At 36.7% G+C, this 21536-nt stretch overlaps 2 pseudogenes; one reads left to right on the forward strand and one right to left on the reverse strand.

Moving 5' to 3' along the window:
• Positions 1 to 889: 889 nt before the first annotated feature.
• On the forward strand, positions 890 to 5427 carry LOC120592468 (vomeronasal type-1 receptor 1-like; annotated as a pseudogene).
• Positions 5428 to 6192: 765 nt separating this feature from the next.
• On the reverse strand, positions 6193 to 6311 carry LOC120592506 (uncharacterized; annotated as a pseudogene).
• Between the last annotated feature and the right edge of the window lie 15225 nt (positions 6312 to 21536).

The following is a 21536-nucleotide window of genomic DNA, read 5'->3' on the forward strand; positions in this document are numbered from 1 at the left end:
AAGTAAATCATTATTGCTTGGATGATGTGTTCTCTCCCTCCCTCTGTTACCACTCAGAGGGTCTTATGTTTATCGAGTCAGTTGATTTCGCCCCCAAAGTCTTCATTCCAGTTTCACTTTTTAATTTTAATTATATCATTTATTCAATACAATGTATATCAGTGGAATGTGATTGCAAGTAAAAGTTTTTACTTAGAAGATTCTTCATTTCGGTGCTCTGGAAAACTTAAAAAATTTAGATCCTTACAATAAAATTCCATATGAGTTAAAACTGTAAATAATTAGGATGTGATATATAAACATATTAAAATGTGTTATACACACACACACACACACACACACACACACACACACACTCTGTACTCAGAAGATCTGAAACGTTTTGAAGTTTTTTGTCCACTTAATCTTAAAATAGTAATTAATTAATTATTGTTTTTATAGATAGAAAGGATGATACAAAATATTTATCAGGGATCCATAATTAAATATTGAGTATATAAGAAATTATGAAAAAATATGTCCCTTAATACCTGTAAATACCTATTTATGAATTTGCTAGAATTTTTGTCTTTTATTAAACTGATTAATATGGATACTAAATATTGTCAGGATAGCTTCCTCTATTAATAGAATTTATTATTTTAATTAGGTTACATTAAAAATATCTTTTAGTATCTTTTTTTAATATGTTTTTTATGAACTTAGATCTATCAAAATTATATTTTGGGAAGACTGGGCTCAAGAAGCCATCAGGTAGAATTCTATGAAGAAGGATATTCCCTCATTAGTTGCCCAGAAAGAGTCAGTGCAGAAAAAGCAAAATAAATGCTTGATACCATCCCCCTTATTTATTAGTCTTCAGAATTTTTTTTTCCTTGAAATACTTTAAGGTTATCTAATGTTGGATTATTATTTTTATAAGATCATTAGGGACATATGGATTTTTAACTTACTGATGTGTTTCGGTTCATTCATAAAGTACTTAACTCGTCTTATCTTTGGCAGTGAGAACCTTCCTCTTCAAATTGGTGCCAGGGTCCTTTCAACATGACCATGAGTTTTGTTATCCTTGTTATCTTCTCTGCTGTCTTGTTCAAAAATATATTTCAGCTTCATCTTGTAAATTTCCTGTCCCAGGCTTGAGATCAAGGTTCTTTTTCAAAAAGCTCTCTCTTTTTTCACAAAAGGAAATTGCATAGAGAGCTGATAGTCTGGGGCACCTTGCAACTAGACCCTTTCTGTGAAAAGGGAATAGAAAAAATAGATTTGTAAAATATGCCACTATAATACATACTTTAGCAAAATTGGAACAAACAATAGCAGTGTATTATATATTGTTGTTTAAACAATACTTTTGGGCCCCTAATGAAATTCCTGATTTTAATATAGTACTCTGATTATATGTAAGAAAATCTCTGTGCTTTCAGGAATAGTACATTGAAGTATTCCCTGTAAATAGGAAATACATTTCCAAATTATATACCAATTATTCAGAATGCATTTTATATCTATGTTTCTGTGTATATAAACATACATGTATGTCACATGTTTATGTGGGGACAGAGAGTGAGAAAAAAATAAATTGGAGCAAAAGATTTAAAATGTTACATTTGGAGTTTACAAGTGTATCTTTTAAAATTCTTGCAGCTGTTCTATAAGTTTGAAATTATATCAAATTTTTAAAATACAAAAATGATTTCATGTGTTTGCCTAGTAGGAAACCAGATCTATCATGAAATCAACTCAAATGAATCAAATAGTTTTATGTAATTTCAACCCTTCTTGACATTTTAAAACAAATAGAAGAGATCTTCCTTAAACTTTTCATAAATATCGACAACAAAAAAACCCTACCAGAAACACCACACATAGCATCCATTATTAAAATATTTCATCTAAGTTCAGGAATCAAAGAACTATTACTTTATTTATTGACCTTTAACATTAGACCATATGACTATTCAGTAGATGACAGGAAAAATATACATATATATGAATTGGAAAAGAAATAATCCTTTTCTCATCTCAAAGAGCATTTTCTAAAATAGTATAATCACTGTGAGTCCTACCACGAACATCCCATTCAATTTTGTAACCATTTATGCTCCCACATTTTATGATATCTATCACCTGTTTTTCTCTCTTTTCCATGGAACCCATGAGTTAATAACAAACTGCATAACTTAATAATGAGAGCATCATTTACTATCTGTAAAAGTTCTATGGTGGTGAAATTATTGTAATGTTTTGTGTGTTAATATATCTACTGTACCCAGAAACATGTGTGACTCACATAAACTATAAAATTAATCTTTCTTGAAGCACTGAAAACATATGTCACTGTAATACTCCTGTCTTTTTGAACCACTCTGGCTACTTCTAACTTTTCATTCACTGTCCTCCCTTCACTATGAGTTCCCACAGAGACTCAAGAATTTAAAAAGAATTATATTTGGAAGAGAAACCACCAAGGTGTTTAAAACTCCAGCAGAGTTTGTGCTTGACATCTCTCACTCAGTAGATCTCAGAGTCCTCTACTGAATTTCCATTGAGATTATTGTTGATTTCAAATGTGGGGTCTGCCCCATCTGTTTCTGCCACTTCCATTTGATATTTTTATTATTCACTATAATTGCTTTTGACAATTTGCACAATTAAATGATCTTCACAGACACACTCCATTCTCATTGCAGACATTGTCAGTGCAATTATAGATGAAATGACAATCACTTCCCGACAAAGAGATGAGATGGAAACCCAAAGCTTTAATGCTGGGTTCAGAGGCCCTTTCCACACCTGCACAGGTGCTGTCTGGGCATCTACTACCCCAACAGCAAGTGCCCACTAGATAAGTAGCGGTTCTTTTCAGATATGTATCAGATTCTGAGATGGACTTCATTAGAAAATTCACTCATACATGTTTCTTGGGATTGGAACAGAAAACTATCACACACTTACAAACACTTGCATGTCTATTCAGCACAGATTTGATTTTAGGAAACCCTTGGCATATTGCCAGTCTCATTGACCTGTGCTGAGACTGCCTGACCTCTCTCCTCTCCTTCCTGTTACAGCCCTCTCCGAAGTCATCTCTCCCATGTCCCTGACTGCACACAGGGACCCTCAAGTTTTTACTCTCCAGGCTTTATGCTCAGGCAAGTGACAAGAAGAGAATATGGGAGCCCAGCCACTGAGCAGACATCCATTGTCTGTACGTTTTGTTTGCGGGGGAGTATATTGGGCTAAATGGAGTCTAATAATGTGTCTCTAACATTTCTGTCTTTATTAGAAGAATGTTAACTTTTAGAGAAAAGCAAGGGTCATTCTGTCTCCCATGTCAGGGGAAAAAGCTTATTTAATGAAATGTGTAATTAACTATGTTCGATAACATGTTTTAGGGACATCTTGGATGTTTTCAGCCCCACCCCAGCGGTGTCACTTATCTTCAAGTTTTGTTTTCTTTTGGTGAGGAATGGCATTTAGGTATCACCATTAACCACATTAGTTAATTTAGATGGTCATTACTATGCACTTGCTTATGTCTAGACTTTTTCTAATGAAAATAGAAAATACATATATGTTTTAATTACATGCATTATTTCTGCTTTAATGTAGATTGTGAGTGATATTGAAAATTTTATTTCATGCATATAATTTTTTGTCTTATACTAAAAGGCTTGTTTAGCAATTATATTAATAGATTTTTATATGTTTCAAATTGTTGATGCTAGTATAATTTGCAAAATATTGTTTCTATAGAAATAGTTTACTATTTCTTTTCAGGCATTTCTGCCTTCATCCATGCCTGTTTTCCAGGAACTTGACATTTTCTTACAAGTATCCATAGAATATCATGCTGATAGACAATCAGGGTAATCTTTTCATTTAACTTTGAATTTTATGGACTCTGGTATCTGAATTTTATTAATTTTTTGATAACTATGTGATATATTTATATTTCTACATGTCAAATATGTAACTCAGACTACTTCAGAAAACCTAGTTTACATTTCTATCCTTTTATCCCATTCAGTCTCTGCCCCTATATTTACATTTTTATATTCTTAAAAAATACCCTTACACATGTTCTAAATCTTGTCTTTTCCATGTAAGAATATATCATGGAGAGAAGTCCATATGTGTGTACAGAGATCTTACAGCTGTAAAAATCTCATTGTGCAGTTGTGCCGCCTCCATTGAGCCTGGAGCTGCATACAAAGACTGTTTAAAATCCAGGTCTTTATTGACTTACCTTTGCACACGTGAGCAAAAATTCTAACTACCCACTTACAGTGAGAATATATGGAAGAGGCTAAATTTTAAAAATCGAAGGATATGGTGATGGTGACATTTATTTTCCTTTATTTAACGGCTTATTCCTCTGATATCAGTTGCAACCCATGCCCTCGAGGTACTAATGTGATGCTTTCTGCCAGCTGGGATATGGGGGACTATGTTCCTCACTCAGACAGGAATTGGTCTCATGGAAAATCTCTCCCTCCTTGGTCTTTATAACTTCACTTTGCTCACTTGACATAATTTGAGACCCACAGACCTGATTCTCATGCAGCTGGTCTCAGCCAACTGTGTGGTTCTTTTCTCTAAAGGTATCCCTCAGACAATGGCAGCTTTTGGATGGAGGTATTTTCTGGATGATACTGGATGTAAACTTGTCTTCCATTTTCACCAAGTGACCACAGGTGTTTCCTTCAGCACCATCTGCCTCATCAGTGGCTTCCTGGTCATTAAGCTGAACCCCAGTATTCGGAGTTGATGGAGCTCAAGATTAGACCCATAAAGTTCATTGCCTTCTGCTGTTCCCTCTGCTGGATCCTGCATCTCATGATAAATTTATTTGTTCCTACAACAGTAAATGGTCTGTTGAACGGAAGAATGTTAGTGTGAAAGGTAATTATGGATACTGTTCTTGGCATATGAAAGAGGGTTTTGTTGACTCATTAATTACAGTGATATATTTTCCCCCTCACTTTATGAGTTTGGGCTTTATGGTCTGGGCTAGTTGCTCCCTAGTTCTTGACCTACGCAGACACAAGCAGCGAGTCCAACACATTTGCAGGAATAGACCCTCCCATGAGGCCAGAGCCACACGCACCATCCTGATCCTGATCCTGATCCTGATCCTTTGGTACATTTTATTCAGCCAGCAGCATTTTGACAATTTGGATGACTCTAGCTGTAAATTGAGGCCAGTGGATGGTGAACATCTCGGTGTTTGTGGCACCATCTTTTCCAACATTCTTCCCCTTTCTGCTCATCATCAGTGACACCCGTGTCTCTCATCTCTGCTTGGCCTGCAGGGCAAGGAAATCAGTTTCCTAATCTGGTTGTAGTTCCATGAGTCTGTTCTCCATCATCCAGATATTCATTTCACTCTGGTCACTACTAAACTGTTGTCTGTGTCTATGAGTTTTTGTCTGTCTTATTCATTTTTGTTGCTCTCAGTTTTATATCCCACATGTGAGTGAGGGAAAGGGGAGAGGGGGGTAGGTAGAAAACAGTAAAAGGGGTCAAATATATGGTGATGAATGAGATTTGGCTTTGGTGGTGAACACACAATGCAATATATAGATGATGTATTATATATAATTATTCATCGATATAATTTTATTGACCCAATGTCATCCCAATAAATTTAATTTTAAAAATATTCATTTCAACATTTGTTAATATTTGGGAACATCTTAAATGTCAGGAATGTGTGATGCTATTGCAAATAAGGACAGTAATGTCCTTGTCTGTATCAATCTTAATGTAGATCTAAAAATGAACATCATGTATATACCGAAAAAAAAATTCCTCATTCCAACTGTTAAGTTCTTCAGTGGAGAAGATCAGGACATTGAAAAATAGTGTAATGGAGAGAAATTCTTAAGTTTAAGGCCCTAGGTAAGTCTAGTACTTTGAACCTTATAGAGATTCCAGGGAAGTTTTTGGTTAGTTTGTTCAGTTTTATTTGAATGTATTTCAAAGCACTGTTGAATTCATCTTTTTGACTGAAGGCAAATCACCTGGAAAGACCCAGGTAAAAAAAGAAGATACATGCAGTCTCACGGGAGGGAGAGGAATCCTGCATGCTGGAAGTATTATTGAGAGATGGGAGCACAGCACAGACAAAGGGGATGGTTGTCCTGAGTAACTGCTTAGCACAGGCCAAGAAATTTTTTTTTTTAATGCCTACAGCACCCGGTATTCCTAGGTGGTCTCCTATCCAAGTACTAACCAGGCCCAACCCTGTTTAGCTTCTGAGATCAGACGAGATCGGGCGTATTGGGGGTGGCATGGCCGTAGGCATGGGCCAAGAAATTTGAACTTTTGTTTGAGGAAAATGACAGTGAAGGGATTCAATCTGGCGAGTGAAAATAGCAGGGTTCCTTATTACAAGTTATTTATAAAATATTTCATTTAAAAATTTTTACTTGTTTTTACTAATGATACTCTAACACTTTATTGTTATAATTTGAATTGAAAAATGAATGATCTAGCAAAATAATGATGTCAAACAACAATAAAAAACAAGATCTGAATCAAAAGGGATATAATACCTTTATTGAAAATATCAACGGCCTTATGAATTTTTGAGTGCTTGCTCTATTTTACACTTTAATTTTCCTGTGCAGATGTAAGCTATGGGTCATAATCATCGCAAAAAAAAAAAGGTGTCAGATATTATTTAACCCTCAAGGAAAATGCATTATCAATTTCTGATGGCCAAGATTATCTAAATAATTTACAAATTGTTTTTCTCTGCTAGTTTCACCAAATTTAGTATTTCAAGAGACTTTAATTCCAAACACCAATAGCCAATTTTTTTAAAGGCCTATTTCTCTCTAGAAAATTGTACTTTTTCAATCTTTTATAATGAAATTCTACCAACTTTAGTCAAGTATGTGTTATTATATGTCCCTGTAATTATGTGTATTAAAATGCCAATAGTATTTATTTAATACCCAAATTATGAGTCTTTATATCACTGAATTCCAAAGTTATCAAAAAATTTCAAATTTACCTCTTTTGTTGTTTTTTAAGTAATTATACACATAGTCTCTGAATTTTTCTTGGTTATTTTAAAGAACTAGTCTGTGAGAGGGCTTTATCATTCATGTTATTTTAATTTTCAACAGATTTAAAATCAGTATAGGGATTCTTAATTTGCATATCACAGGTCCAAAGTATAAACAATGATTTCTATTGAATATTATGCTGGTAAAAAATAGATACAGTCGTTTTACTTTGACCATTGTTCTAGTGTAGGTGATTTAATCCTGTCTTGTGAGCGTTGGGTCATAACTGAGAATACGTAACCGAGGAGGCGCTTTTCCATCGAACAGACCATTGTGGGGCTCAGCGATGCTGTACAGGTAACCAGGGCTAGGACAGGGACTGCCTTGCCCGGGTGCCCGCTCCGCTTCCACCCCGCCCCCAGAGTCGGATGGCTGAGGTGAGGGCACATCCCTTGGGGCCTCACCGCCCTCAGCCACCCTGATCCCTAAAGCTCTGCATGTGGGCGCTACTACCGTTGTGCAGGCCCCTGTGTCCCGGACTGGTGAGCCGCTGGTGGGCGCCGTGTGGGGTGATGGAAGAGGGTCACAGGCGGAGGGACCGTTCGTGTGAAGAAGAGGGGGTGGCTGAGCCCGGAGGACCTGGGAACCTGGAGTTTGTTATGTTTGTCCAGGGAATAGACATGCTAATCTAAGAATAAAAGGCCACCCAAAGTGAGGGCAAGGGAGCATTTATTTCAGATTTTTAACAAAATAGGTATTCTGGAAGCTTTGATTCAGGCAAAAGTGCAAATAGCCTTCTGACAAGGAGACAAAGACAAAGGGTACTGAATAGAAGTGGAGACACTTCAATGGAGGGCACTTCTGTTGATGCAGGATGACCTAAGACAGTGATGCTGATTCTGGACAATGTTTTCAATTTTCAGTCCAATAGTCATAAAAATGTTTTCTTGTTATTTTTGCAAATAGTTCTTTTGGGGCTTAAGGTTGCTTTAGGCCCAGTCCAAAGGCTATTTTGTGTTTCAGAATGCCAGAGGTTTCAGGCGCAAGATGTGCAAGGCAGTTCCTCTGGCATGGCAGTTCCAGTTCCATTTTAAAGTGGCTGTGTTTATATTATTGTGACAAAATGTTAGGAGTGATGCCTGGAGTGGCAGGCTGAGCAGTTGGATGGACATTCTCAGGATGCTGAAAATCATGGAGGGTTGTGAAAGACGGAGTTAGAGTTTTAAAACTTTTCCAAAAGCTGCTTGGGGGAAGAACAGGCTGGATGGTAGGTAATAATAGTGTGACAGGAAGGTTTCTTTGCCCAAGGTCACACAGCTGGTAAGAGTCAGCACTGAGGACTGAGACCCAGAGATAATGCAGTCATCCCAGGTCACCTGGCTCCAGAGCTGAGGAGGGGTACAGGGAGGAAGAAGCCCAGGGATCTCCAATGATATCACATACCTCTAATTATCTCCTAGGTAATTTTCTGATGTTCAAAGTAAGCATTTCTTGGGTTATCTTGACAGTTTTACTCTTCCACGAACACTTACCAATGTAGTAGAGTTTTCTCTCTGTGGAAACCTTGTACAAATGGAAATGTATGATAAGGATTATTATCTGCTTAATTTCATTTGCACAGTATGGTATTCATGACTTTACCATTGTTCTTGTGTGTTTATCAAGTGCTTCTTTTTCATTTTTGTTTAGTATTCTATAGCACAGATCTGTGAATATGTATTTCTACAACCTTCTGTTGAAAGTTTCTTTGGAGAGGTTCTTTGTGCATGGTATTGGAAAATATAAATATCACTATTGCAAACATGCCACATTTTCTAGTTTATAAACGAACACTTATCTAGAGTATGTATCAAGGGTAGGAATTTCTTTTCCACAGGAGGCACAGATTTAAATTTATAATATTTACGAATGTCTTCAGTGTTACCAACACTTGACGATATCAGGCTTACTAAGTTTAATTAAACTGATGAGCTTTGTTTTAATAGCACAATCTTAGTCATTTTGTCTTGCAACACCATTAAGTACTCCAAGTTAAAATAATTAATACTGAGAATAATAGATGTCTGCTATCAACATTAAAAAATTTAGCCAAAAATGAAACATACCATGATTTGTTACTTTTACTTTCCATTTTATTCCAGAATCTATTGACTTGAATTACCTTATTTGATTATTCTCTCCAAGATTTTCACTGAGGTAGCCTTTATATAGAAAACAAAACTACATACTATAATATATATGTAAATAATATTTATTATATGCGTAATAAAAGAAAAAACGAAGGACTGTGCCAAGTCTGTCTTTTAACATTTTAAATGTAATGGTGCATCCACTTTTATGTTGAGAAACCCAAGTTAAATCTTGTTCTTTATAAGTGGTAGGCATTGCTGACTCTAGTTTTGATGTACTTTTTCTTGGTCTCCACTATACCACTTAGCCAATGCGCAGACGGTCAGGCTGGGGCGCTCCTCCAAACGGCCACCTGGGTAATGGGACTGCATTTCCCAGAACATGCGTCTTCCATCCTGGACCAATGAAAGCCCAGAGAGGGGCCTTTCCGTGAGTGCGTACCAAATCGGGGCAGGACTTCCAGAATGTTCCACGTGGTGATCATTTTGGTTCTTGGTGCCGTTCACTGGTGGTAATAAGCTCGAGGTCACTGGGTTGGACCGAGGTATCGAGCGGGGGGAGTAAGAAGAAATGTCATCACTGCAGTGTCATGTTTAGGGTTTGATGTGAGTGCTGCCAGGGTGACCTGCTTCCAGGATGCCCACCCAGGTCCCCATTATATCGCACGGCCTCCCGGCAGTGCTACGCCCACAGGTTCTTCCAGCATGGCTATGTTACTGCATCCCGCCTGAGTGAGTGTTGTGTTCTCTGGACCCTCACTTGGCCTAAAGCACACTCAAATCCTAAAGCCCCCAATCAGGGTCTCCTGCCGACGTCACTGCCGTTCCAGGCCGTCTCCAGAGCAGTGGGTGTTCGTGGATGGGGGACCCCATTTCTGAAAGGCACCATGAGGAAGAGTGTTACAGGTTGTGGCACCAGCATGTCTAAAGCCTTGGACGTACGCTTGAGCAGGAGGCGTTCAGGAAACCGGGGGTCCAACTCATGTTTGCAAGGAGCAGAGTTTAGGGAGACACGCCTGTGATGGCAGCCTGAGCAGCTGGGCCGTCAGTCTGGGGCTCCTGGGAGCCTTGGAGGTTGGAACAGAGGATGGACACTGAGTTTAAAACTATTCCAAATATTGCTCAGGGAGAACTGTCTGAGAGGGAAGAGATATGATAAGGGCGGAGAGAAAGAGACCAGTGAGGAGGGCTCAAAAAGTTTTGGTTTTGGCTGGACCAGAGAGGTGGGAGTAGAGTGGTCATACATAGGTGCAGATTCTTCATGGAGCTTAAAGACAGAACTGATAGATTTTCCTGCTACATCAGATGTGGCCATGATAGGAAGTAAATAACCACCCCAGATTTTTTGCCCGAACATGTAAAGAATGGAAATGGGGAAAGTTGTGGTAGGAACCGGATTCAGGGGTAAGATTGGGAGTTGGATTTTGGACATGGTAATTCTGAGATGTCCTAAAGTGGAGGTGGCACATGGGCAACTGGATTTGCAGGTCTGGAATTCTGAGGAGAGGCCCCGAGTCCTGGTCCAGGACCAACACTGGTGCTCAGATTGGGAGAGTAGGGAATCAGGTTTTACTTTCAGATGGATCCTGAAATGAGGGAGGATAGGAATGGAACCGAAAGGCAGACAAGAGTGAGTGGGCCTCAAAAGGGGACGAATTTTGTGGTACAAGGGGAGTCTGTCAGAAGGGAAAGCAGTAGAGAGCAAGGAGTCATGCCTGGGATGGAGATAATCGTAGAAAGTGGTGTGTGTTTGCCTTTTTGAAGTCTCAGCGGACCCTCATGTCCACGTGAAAAGGGACATGGTAGTCAGCCAGGCTAGTGGAGCTGCCCAGGCCCAGTCATGGATAGAGGAGCCTCAGTTTTCTCAGGAAATTTTAAATTTAAAACTGTATGGACTTAAATTTATATGGGCACTTTTAATAGTCAAAATTATAATGAACATTTTTGTGTTTGGTTTACATATGTTTTCTTACATGCTTAAAAGGCAGGTAAGAAACACTCAAACTTTGAAAAACTCATCACTTCATTTACACTAAAATCATTTGCATAAGTATTAATCCTGTGGCAAGTAATATGACTTATTTTTGTAAAATTTACTTAACAGAATTTGTGATTTTAGCCATTTCTAAGCACATATAGTTCAGATTCACATTGTTATGCAGCTGATCACCACCATCCATCTCCAGAACTTTTTCTTCTCAAGCTAAAACTGTATACCCATTAAACAATAATTTCCATTTCTGCTCCTGCCGACCTGTGGCAACCACCATTTTATTTTCTGTTAGTATATTTTGACTCATCTAGATACCTCATATAAGTGGAATCATACACTGTTTGGTCCCTTCGTGTCTGGCTTATTTCACTTGGCATAACTATCTCCAAGGTTCATCCATGTTGTGGCATGTACAGGATTTTTTTTTTTTTTAAAGATGAGTAATATATTCCACTCTATATATACATTTTTTAAAATTCATTCGGTGGTCAATGGACATTTCTGTTGTTTCTACCTGTTGGCTATTGTGAGGAATGTTGTTATGAACATGGGCGTACAAATGTCTCATTATGCCCCTACTTTAAATTATTTTAGGTATGTTCATAGAAGTGAAATTATTGGAACCTATGGTAAATCTGTGTTTGTTTTATAAGATTCTGTCATACTTTTTTCCACCATTGCTGCCCCATTTTACATTTCTACCAGCAATATACAAGAGTTCCAAATTCTCCACATCCTAGTCAACTCTTTTTGGGGGAGGGTTTTTGTTTTTTGTTTTTTGGTTTTTTTTAATAATAGCCATCATAGTGTACTGGGTATGAAGTGGTAGGTATTGTGGCTTTGATTTGCATTCCCCTAATGATAGTGATGTTGAGCATTTTTACATCTGCTTTTGCTTGTTTGTATATCCTCTTCGGAGAAGTGTGCATTGAAGTTCTTTGCCTATGTTGTAGTCAGGTTGTTTTGGTTGTTGGATTGATTGTAGGAGTTCTTTATGTATTCTAGTTGTTAATCCTTTATCAGGTTATGATTTGCAAATAGTTTCTTCTATTTTATGAGTTGCCTTTTTTTAATACATAGTTTTTTTAGAGCAGTTTTAGGTTCACAGCAAAATTAAGAGGAGAGTACACAGAAATTTCTCACATACACGTCCTCACACATGCATAGCCTCGCCATTTATTACAATCGATGAATATACCTTGATTGCTTTTAATCACCTGAAGTCCATAGTTGACCTCAGGGTTCACTCTTGGTGTTGTACATTGTCGTATGGGTTTGGACAAATGTGTATAATGATATATATATCCATCATTATAGTGTCATACAGAATATTTCTGAACGACATCTTGGTTGCTTTTAAGTTTGCACATTTATGATAAATAAAGCTACTATAAATACCATGTGCTGGTTTTTGTATGGACATGTGTTTTCAACTATTTGGATAAATGCCAAGGAATGCAAATGCTGAAACTTAGGAGTATGTAAAGTAGTTTTGTAAGAAACTGCCAAACTGCATCTCACCACAGTCCCTGTTGCTCTGCATCCTCCCTAGCATTTGGTATTTATTTGCCAGTGTTCCCTTCTAATAGATGTGTAGTGGTATTTCACTGTTTAATTTGCATTTCCCTGATGATGTGGAGCATCTTTTCATATGCTTATTTGCCATCTGTATTTTGGCCCATTTTTAAATTGGGTTGTTTTCTTATTATTTTGAGTTTTTAAGATGTCTTTGTAAATATTGGATAATATAATACTTTATCAGATGTGTCTTTTGCAAATATTTTCTACCAGTCTGTGTGGTGGATTACCTTTTCACCGTTGGTACTTTCCTTTGATGCACAAAGATTTTAATTTTCATATAGTTCAGTTTACCTATTTTTTTTTTGGTGGTGTCATCACCAAGTAATCATTACCAAATTCAATTTTATGAAGCATTTCCCCTGTGTTTATGCAGGACTTCTTATAACCCTTTATTTTTGTAAAACCAGTAGTAATCCTCCCACTTTCATTTCTAATTTTAATGTCATGTCTTTTTTCCTTAGTTTAGCTAATTTTGTTGCTGTCTTTTTAAAGAACCAATCTTTGGCTTTATTTGTTTCCTTTATTGTTTTTGTTGTTGTTGTTAAACTTTTGTATTTTTCAATTATAGTTTACATACAATATATTAGATTGGTTTAAGTCTAGTGCACATGTGGCACCATCCAAGACTATTTCCTATGCTGTTGTAATTTTACATCCCCTGTGACTATTTTATTTCTGGCAAGTTGTACATCTTAACCCCTCCCCTTTTTAACCCACCCACATCTGGCAACCATCAAAATGTTCTCTTTATTTATGAGTTTGTTCTTCTTTTGTTTTCTAGATTCTATATACACGTAAGTGAAATCACATAGTATGTGGTCTTTCTCTCATTTGGTATAATGCCCTCTAGGTTTATTCATGTTGTCACAAATGGCAAGATTTCATTCTTTTTTTTTTGGCTAAGTAATATTCCATTGTATGGTATTCTTTATCTATTTGTCTGTGGACACTTAGGTTGTTTCCATGTGGCTATTATAAATAATGCTACAGTGTACGCAGGGGTGCATATATCTTTTTGAGTTAGTGTTTTCAATTTCTTCAGATAATACCCAGAAGTGGAATTGCTGGGTCATGTGGTAGTCCAATTCTTAATTTTTTTGAGGAATCTCCATGCTGTTTTCATGGTGGCTGCACCAACTCGTAGTGCCACCAAGAGTGCACAGAGGTTTCCTTTTCTCCACATCCTCTCCAACATGTTGTTGATATGTTGATGATAGCCATTCTGACAGGTGGGAGGTTATATATCCATATCTCATTGTGGTTTTACACTTTTTCCCTGCTGATTGGTGATGTTGAGCATCATCTGTCTTCTTTGAAGAAATGTGTGTTCGGGGCCTGCTCATTTTTTAATGGGTGTTATGAGCTCTATATACTTTGGATATTAACCCATTATCAAATGAATTGGCAATTATCTTCTTTCAGTAGTTGTCTTTTCATTTTGCTGATGGTTTTTCCTTTGCTGTGCAAAAACGTTTTAGTTCGATGTAGTCCCATTTGTTTATCTTTTGTTCCCTTCCCTGGGGACATATCCAAAAAAATTGTTAAGGGGAATGTCAAAGAGTACTTGCCTGTATTTAAGGAGTTTATAGTTTTGGGTCTTCTTAAGTCTTTTAATCCATTTTGAGTGTATTCTTTCTTGTATATTGGTATAAGATATTAGTATCCAAAGATACCATCTTTATCCCCATTGTATATTCTTGCCTCCCTTTTCATAAATTGACCATATATATATAATGGATTTATTTTGTGGGGGGGGGGTTCTCTATTCTGTTCCATTGACCTATGTGTTTGCTTTTTATACTGGTACCATGCTCCACTTTTGTTCTAGTTCTGTGAAAAGTACCATTGGTGTCTTTTTGATAAGGATTGCATTGAACCTATACATCGCTCTGGGTAGTGGACCCTTTAACAATGTTAAGTTTTCCTATCTTTGAATAAGGTCTTAATTAATATACTTCTGTTTATTTGTATCTTCTTCTGTTTCTTTCTTCAGTGGCTTATATAATTTTCTGAGTATACACATCTTTTTTACTTCCTTGGTTAAATTTGTTCCTGGGCATTTTTAATGCAAGTGTAAATGGTGTTTTCATAATTTTTTGTTACTTACTGGTATATAGCCTTTGTATCTTTTGCATTTTTGTATCCTTTGAGTCTTCTCTCTTTTTAGTGAGTCTAGCCAACCATAGGTTTGTCAGTGTTGTTTCTTTTCAACGAATCAGGCTCTTTATGTCTGTTGTTACAGTTCTGTTGATGATTATCGCTATTATTTTCCTGTTCTCCACCTTCCTTCTCTGACTTCGAGCTAGTTTCTTTTCTTTCTGCTTTTTCTCCTTTCTTTAAGGTGTCATATAAGAGATTTTCGTATTTCTTCAGTCGGCCTATAATGCTGGGTTGCTCCCTTATTACTGCTTTTTCTGCATCCCCCCAATTTGGGGATGTCATCCTTTTGTCTCTGGATCTTTGACCCTTTGTTATTTAATCTCCCTATCTTTGTGGGTTTTTACTTTCTTCCTCGTTGATTTCCAGTTTCATACCATCGTAGTTAGAAAATATTGTTTGGCATGAGGAGTATGTCGTTTATAGTGTCCCTGATGTACTTGCAAAGAACGCCATGAAGGGCAGTCTTTCTGTGTGGGTGACCTGTCTTCTGCCATATTTGTACTTTCATCATTCAGTACTAATATTTTCTTGGTTTATCTTTTGGGGCTCCCAGATCAGGACATATCTAGTGATAAATGTTATTTACGTCTTAGTATGTGTCTCCTTCATAATCATAAAATTTCCATTTTTGTCTCTAGTTGTGCCTTTGGTCTTGAAACCTATCTTGTCTGACAGATAAGCTACACTTGCTTTTCCCTGGATGCTATCTGCTGGACTAGTTTAACACATTCACTTTGAGCTGAGAGGGGTCTCCTGGCACCATCGTATGGCTCTTGTTTTAATCCATCTCGCTACTTACGCCTTTTGATTGGCGAGTTGGGTCCATTACTGATCTCTGAGGACTTACAGCACCAGAAAACAAATGTTAATTATTCCCTTGTTTTTTTCCTCCTTGTGAAATTTGTCTGCTCTTTTATAGGTTTGGGGGTTTTCTGGGATTCTTCTCCCCTTGTATCTTTTGTTTTTTGTCTCAATCTCTGGATTCTTGCTGCATGGTTACTGTGAGTTGGTACTTGCCTCCACATCATCCTCTTTCTCCCTGCTCACTTGTCACCTTATTCAGCCTACACACATTTAACCCTTTTCCTCTGTTCCCTTTTCCCTCCAGGGATGGATCCAGTAGTCCTATATCTATGCTCTTTGTAGTGGAGCCAGCCCAGATTTTTTTAAAAATCTGGTTCTCTTCTACCTGTGTCAAGGCAAGCTCAGTAATTCTCTCTCCCTGCTCTCTTTCCATGCTTTCTAATATGCACGTCTCTATTGAGTTGTTTGGTTCTTTTTTAGAGTTTCAGTCAGTACCCGCTTTTGTTGATTCAGGGTCTCCCTGAGCTTTCTGGAACTCCTTGTTGAGTTTCTCTCTATAACTGCAATTAAATTCTGTCACCTAATTTGCATTCTTCTATAACTGGTTTCTCGAAACTTCCTTTTCTTTCTGTGTTCCTCTTACACGTTGGTGGTTCAGGGGTATTAAACCAGTCCTCTCTCCATGCATGGCACATGGCACTTTTTGATATTTTCTTCTAAACATAATATATCTGAACTTCATGCAGATTATTTGCACACCCAGTTGCTTCATTCCTTTTTACTGCTGAGTACTAACTGTTCCACTGTGTGGATGTAACAGCATTCATTCTTCTGGATGGATTTCACCTCTGGACGGAAGGAAAAACATGGGAGTTTCCTAGCATTGTGCTATAATGAAGAAAGTGCTATGTGAACTGATAATGTGAAAATACAGCTTTCATCTTCATGTTTCTGAGATGAGTGCCTGCCCCTGTGTTTTCCTACTGACTTTTTTAAACGTTTATATTAAACCAAAACAGAATCTCGATTGTAAGCTTTCTTTCATCCTGTTTTCTCTCTTAATATTACCATCTTATAGATTTTTAAATATGTTTTATATTACATAACTAAATTGTCTCTCTCACCTTGGTGGTAGGGAAATAGAGCCTACTCCATATGATAGTCCAATAACTTTTATTTTTGCAATGGAATGATTTTTATTTAGAGTCTTATTTTTTATAAAGTTCAAATAAATGGTAAAAGCAATAAGGTATATGCATCAGCATATAATATGTTGAGAGTTTAATTATATTTTATTTTATTTTTTATTATGATGACATTGGTTAACAAAATCCAGTAAGTTTCAGGCTTACAATTCAACAGTAAAGCATATATATACATTGTATTGTGTGTTCACTGCCCATAGTTAGATTTCTTTCTGTCACCACATATTTGACCCCTTTTACCCCATCTATCTCCCTCCTCCCCCCTTCCCCCTTCCCTCTGGTAACTGCTAGTCTATTGCTCATGTCCCTGAGTCTCTGTTTGTTTGTCCTGTTTATTTGTTGCTTTTAGGTTTATGTTCCACATACAAGTGAAACCATGTGGTAGTCAACTTTTTCTGTCTGGCTTATTTCGCTTAGCATGATTATTTCAAGATCCATCCATGTTGTTGCAAATGTCACTATGTCATCTTGTCTTATGGCTGAGTAATATTCCATTGTATATATGTACCACATCTTCTTTATCCATTCATCTATTGTAGGATACTTCAGTTGCTTCCATGTCTTGGCAACTGTGAATAATGCTGCTATGAACGTCAGTGTGCAAATATCTTTTTAGATATGGATTTTCAAGTCTTTGGAGTAAATACCCAGTAGAGGGATTTCTGGATCATATGGCATGTCAATTCTTAGTTTTTTGAGGACCCTCCATACTGTTTTCCGTAGTGGCTGTACCAATTTGCGTCCCACCAGCAGTATATGAGGGTTCCTTTTTCTCCGCATCTTCTCCAACATTTGTTGTTATTTGTCCTGTCGATAACAACTATTCTAACAGGTGTGAGATGGTATCTCATTGTAGCTTTGATTTGCATTTCCCTAATAGCTAGCAATGATGAGCATCTTTTCATATGTTTTTTGGCTATTTGGGAGAAGTATCTGTTCAGGTCCTCTGCCCATTTTTTGATTGGATCATTTGATTTTTGTTGTTATTGAGTTGTACGAGTTCTTTGTATATTTTGGATATTAGGCCCTTATTGGAGGCATTGCTTGCAAATATATTTTCCCATTCTGATGGTTGTCTCTTTACCTTGTCGACGGTTTCTTTTGCTGTGTAGTTTGTAGTTTGATGTAGTCTCGTTCATTTATTTTTGCTTTTACTTCCCTTGCCTTGGAGGTCAAATTCATAAAATCCTTTTTAAGTCCAAGGTCCTTGAGTTTAGTTCCTATGCTTTCTTCTATGCACTTTATTGTTTCACGTCTTATATTCAGGTCCTCAAACCATTTTGAGTTAATTTTGGTGTGCGGTGATAGACAATAGTCGTTTCATTCTTTCGCAGATGGTTTTCCAATTTTCCCAGCCCCATTCATTGAAGAGGCTTTCCTTTCTCCACTCTATGTTTTTGGCTTTTTGGTCAAAAATTATTTGCCCATATACATATGGGTTTGCTTCTGGACTCTCGATTCTGTTTCACTGGTCTGTGTGTGTGTTTTTCTGCCAATACCATGCCGCTTTGATTATTGTTGCTTTGTAGTATAATTTGAAGTTGGGCAGAGTGATGCCTTCAGTTTCATTCTTTTTTCTCAGGATGGCTTTGTCAATTCGGGATCTTTTGTGCTTCCATACAAATCTGATGATTTTGTGTTCTATTTCTTTACGAAATGTTGATGGGATTTTGATGGGGATTGCATTAAATCTGTATAATGCTTTAAGTAATAAGGTCGTGTTAACTATGTTGATTCTTCTAATCCAAGAACATAGAATATCTTTCCATTTCTTTGTATCTTCTTCGATTTCTTCTAATAGGGTCTTATAGTTTTCATCATATAGTTCCTTCACATATTTCGTTAGATTTATTCCTAAGTATTTTATTCTTTTTGTTGTGATTGCAAAAGGAATTATTTTTCCACTTCTTTTTCTGACACTTCATTATTAGAGTATAGGAATGCTATGGATTTTTGAACATTGATTTTTGTATCCAGAAACTTTACTGTATTTGCTTATTGTTTCCAGTAGTGTTCTTGTGGAGTCTTTAGGGTTTTCTATATAGAGAATCATGTCATCCACAAATAGTGAGAGTTTGATTTCTTCGTTTCCTATTTGGATGCCTTTTACTTCTTTCTCTTGCCTGATTGCACTCGCTTGGACCTCCAATATTATATTGAATAACAGTGGCAATAGTGGACAGCCTTGCCTTGTTCCTGATTTTAGAGGAAAGGTTTTTAGTTTGTCGCTACTCAGTATAATGTTGGCTGAGGGTTTGTCATATGTGGCTTTTATTATGTTAAGGTACTTTCCTTCTATACCAATTTTGTTAAATGTTTTGATCATAAATGGGTACTGTATTTTGTCAAAGGCTTTCTGCATCTATTGATATGATTATATGTTTCTTATTTTCTAATTTATGTGGTATATCACAATGAATTTGTGTATGTTGAACCATGCCTGTGCCTCTGGGATGAAGCCCACTTGATTATAGTGTATAATCTTTTTAATATATTGCTGCTGTATTCAGTTTGCTAGTATCTTATTTAGGATTTTTGCGTCTGTGTTCATGAGAGATATTGGTCTGTAATTTTCTTTTTTTGTGTTATCTTTACCAGGTTTCGGTATCAGAGTAATATTGGCCTCATAAAATGAGTTGGGAAGTATTGCCTCCTCTTTGATTTTTTTTGGAAGAGTTTGAGGAGAATAGTATTAAATCTTCTTTGAATGTTTAGTAGAATTCACTGGTGAAGCCATCTGGTCCTGGCTACTTGAATGTCTTCTTGGGAGAAGTATCTGTTCAGGTTGATGATTGCTTCAATTTCCATACTGCTGATTGGTCTATTTAGATTTTCCAGTTCTTCTTGATTCAGTCTAGGACAGGTTATTAAATTTGGTGTTATCTTCTTTTTCATAGTATTCTTGTAAGATCCTTTGTATTTCTGCAGTATCTGTCACAATTTCCCCTCTTTCATCCCTGATTTTTCTATTTATGTCCTTTCTCTTTTTTCTTTAGTGAGTCTAGCTAGGGGTTTGTCAATTTTATTAACCTTCTCAAAGAACCAGCTCTTTGTTGCATTAATTTTTCTATTGTTTTTGTTTGGTTGTTTTCAATTTCATTTGTTTCTGCTCTAATTTTGATTATTTCTTTCCTTTTGCTGACTTCAGGCTTCATTTGTTCTTCTTTTTCTAATTTTTTAAGATGAAGCGTTAGGTTGTTTATCTGTGTTCGTTCTTGTTTTTGTACATAAGCCTGTAATGATACAAACTTTCCTCTTATGATTGCTTTTGCTGTGTCTATCATTATCATTTGTTTCTATGTATCTCTTGATCTCTTTTTATTTCTTCTCTGACTCAGTTATTCTTCAGTAGCATGTTGTTTAATCCCCATATATTTGTTGTTCTTCCTGCTTTCTTTTTGCAGTTGATCTCTAGTTTCAAAGCATTATGATTAGAGAATATGGTTGGTATGATTTCAACCCTCTTATATTTGTTGAGGCTAACTCTGTGTCCCAGTATATGGTCAGTCCTTGAGAATGTTCCATGTGCACTAGAGAAGAATGTATAAGCAGCTGTTTTGGTATGGAAGGCTCTGCAAATGTCAATTATGTCCAGTTGGTCTAATGTATCCTTTAAGGATGTTATTTCCTTATTGATTTTCTGTTTGGATAATCTGTCCATATTGGACAGTGGGGTATTTAGGTCCCTTACTACAATAATGTTTTGGTCTGTTTCTCCCTTTAGTTCTTTTACTGATTGCTTTATATATTTCGGGGCTCCCTGATGGGAAGCACAGATATTACAAGTGTTATGTCTTCTTGGTGTATGATTCCCTTTATCATTATGAAGTGTCCCTCAATGTCTATCTTTCTTTACTTTTTTTATTTTGAAGTCTGTTTCGTCTGATGTTAGTACCGCTACTCCCACTTTTCTCTGAATGCCATTTGCTTGAAATATCGTTTTCCACTCTTTTACTTTGAGTCTATATTTGTCTTTGGAGCTGAGATATATCACCTTGAGGCAGCTTATGGTTGAATTCTGTTTTTTGAGCCAATCTGCAACTCTGTGCCTTTTTATTGGTGAGTTCAGTCCATTTACATTTAGGGTGATTATTGAAATATGAGGTTTTCCTATAGCTATTTTATCTTTTGTTTTCTGTTAGCTCATTGTTTCCATTGCTTACTTGTCCTTGTGTGTCTGGTTTTTTTTGCGAGGGGGTGTTGAGTTTTGTGGATTTTACTTCTGGTCCTTCTTAATTTATGTTATATACTTCAGTTCTGAATCTGGCATGTGGTTATTACCATTACAAATTTGTAAAGGATAGTTATATATACATAGTAATACATTTTCTTCTGCATGTGCCTAATCTCCATTCCCATTTGCGGATTTGGATCTTTGAAATCTTCCCGTTTCGGTTATTGTTTTTTCAGTTTGTCCCTATGTATGCTGAATGTTCATTACTATCTTGTAAAAGCAAATCTCTTTTTATTGTTTAAGCTTATAATGCTCTGTTCTTAGTAAGGTTTGCAGTCCTCTGCTTCTATCTGCCTGCTAGTCACCTTACTCATAGTTATGTAATTTTTTGTCATTTTGTTTTAGGTTAGCTGACCCCTTTCAGTATTTCCTGTAATGCAGGCCTTGTAGTGGAAAATTCCCTCAAGT

This window comes from Pteropus medius, unplaced genomic scaffold (genome assembly GCF_902729225.1).
Source record: "Pteropus medius unplaced genomic scaffold, Ma_sr-lr_union100, whole genome shotgun sequence".
Taxonomy (NCBI): Eukaryota; Metazoa; Chordata; class Mammalia; order Chiroptera; family Pteropodidae; genus Pteropus; species Pteropus medius.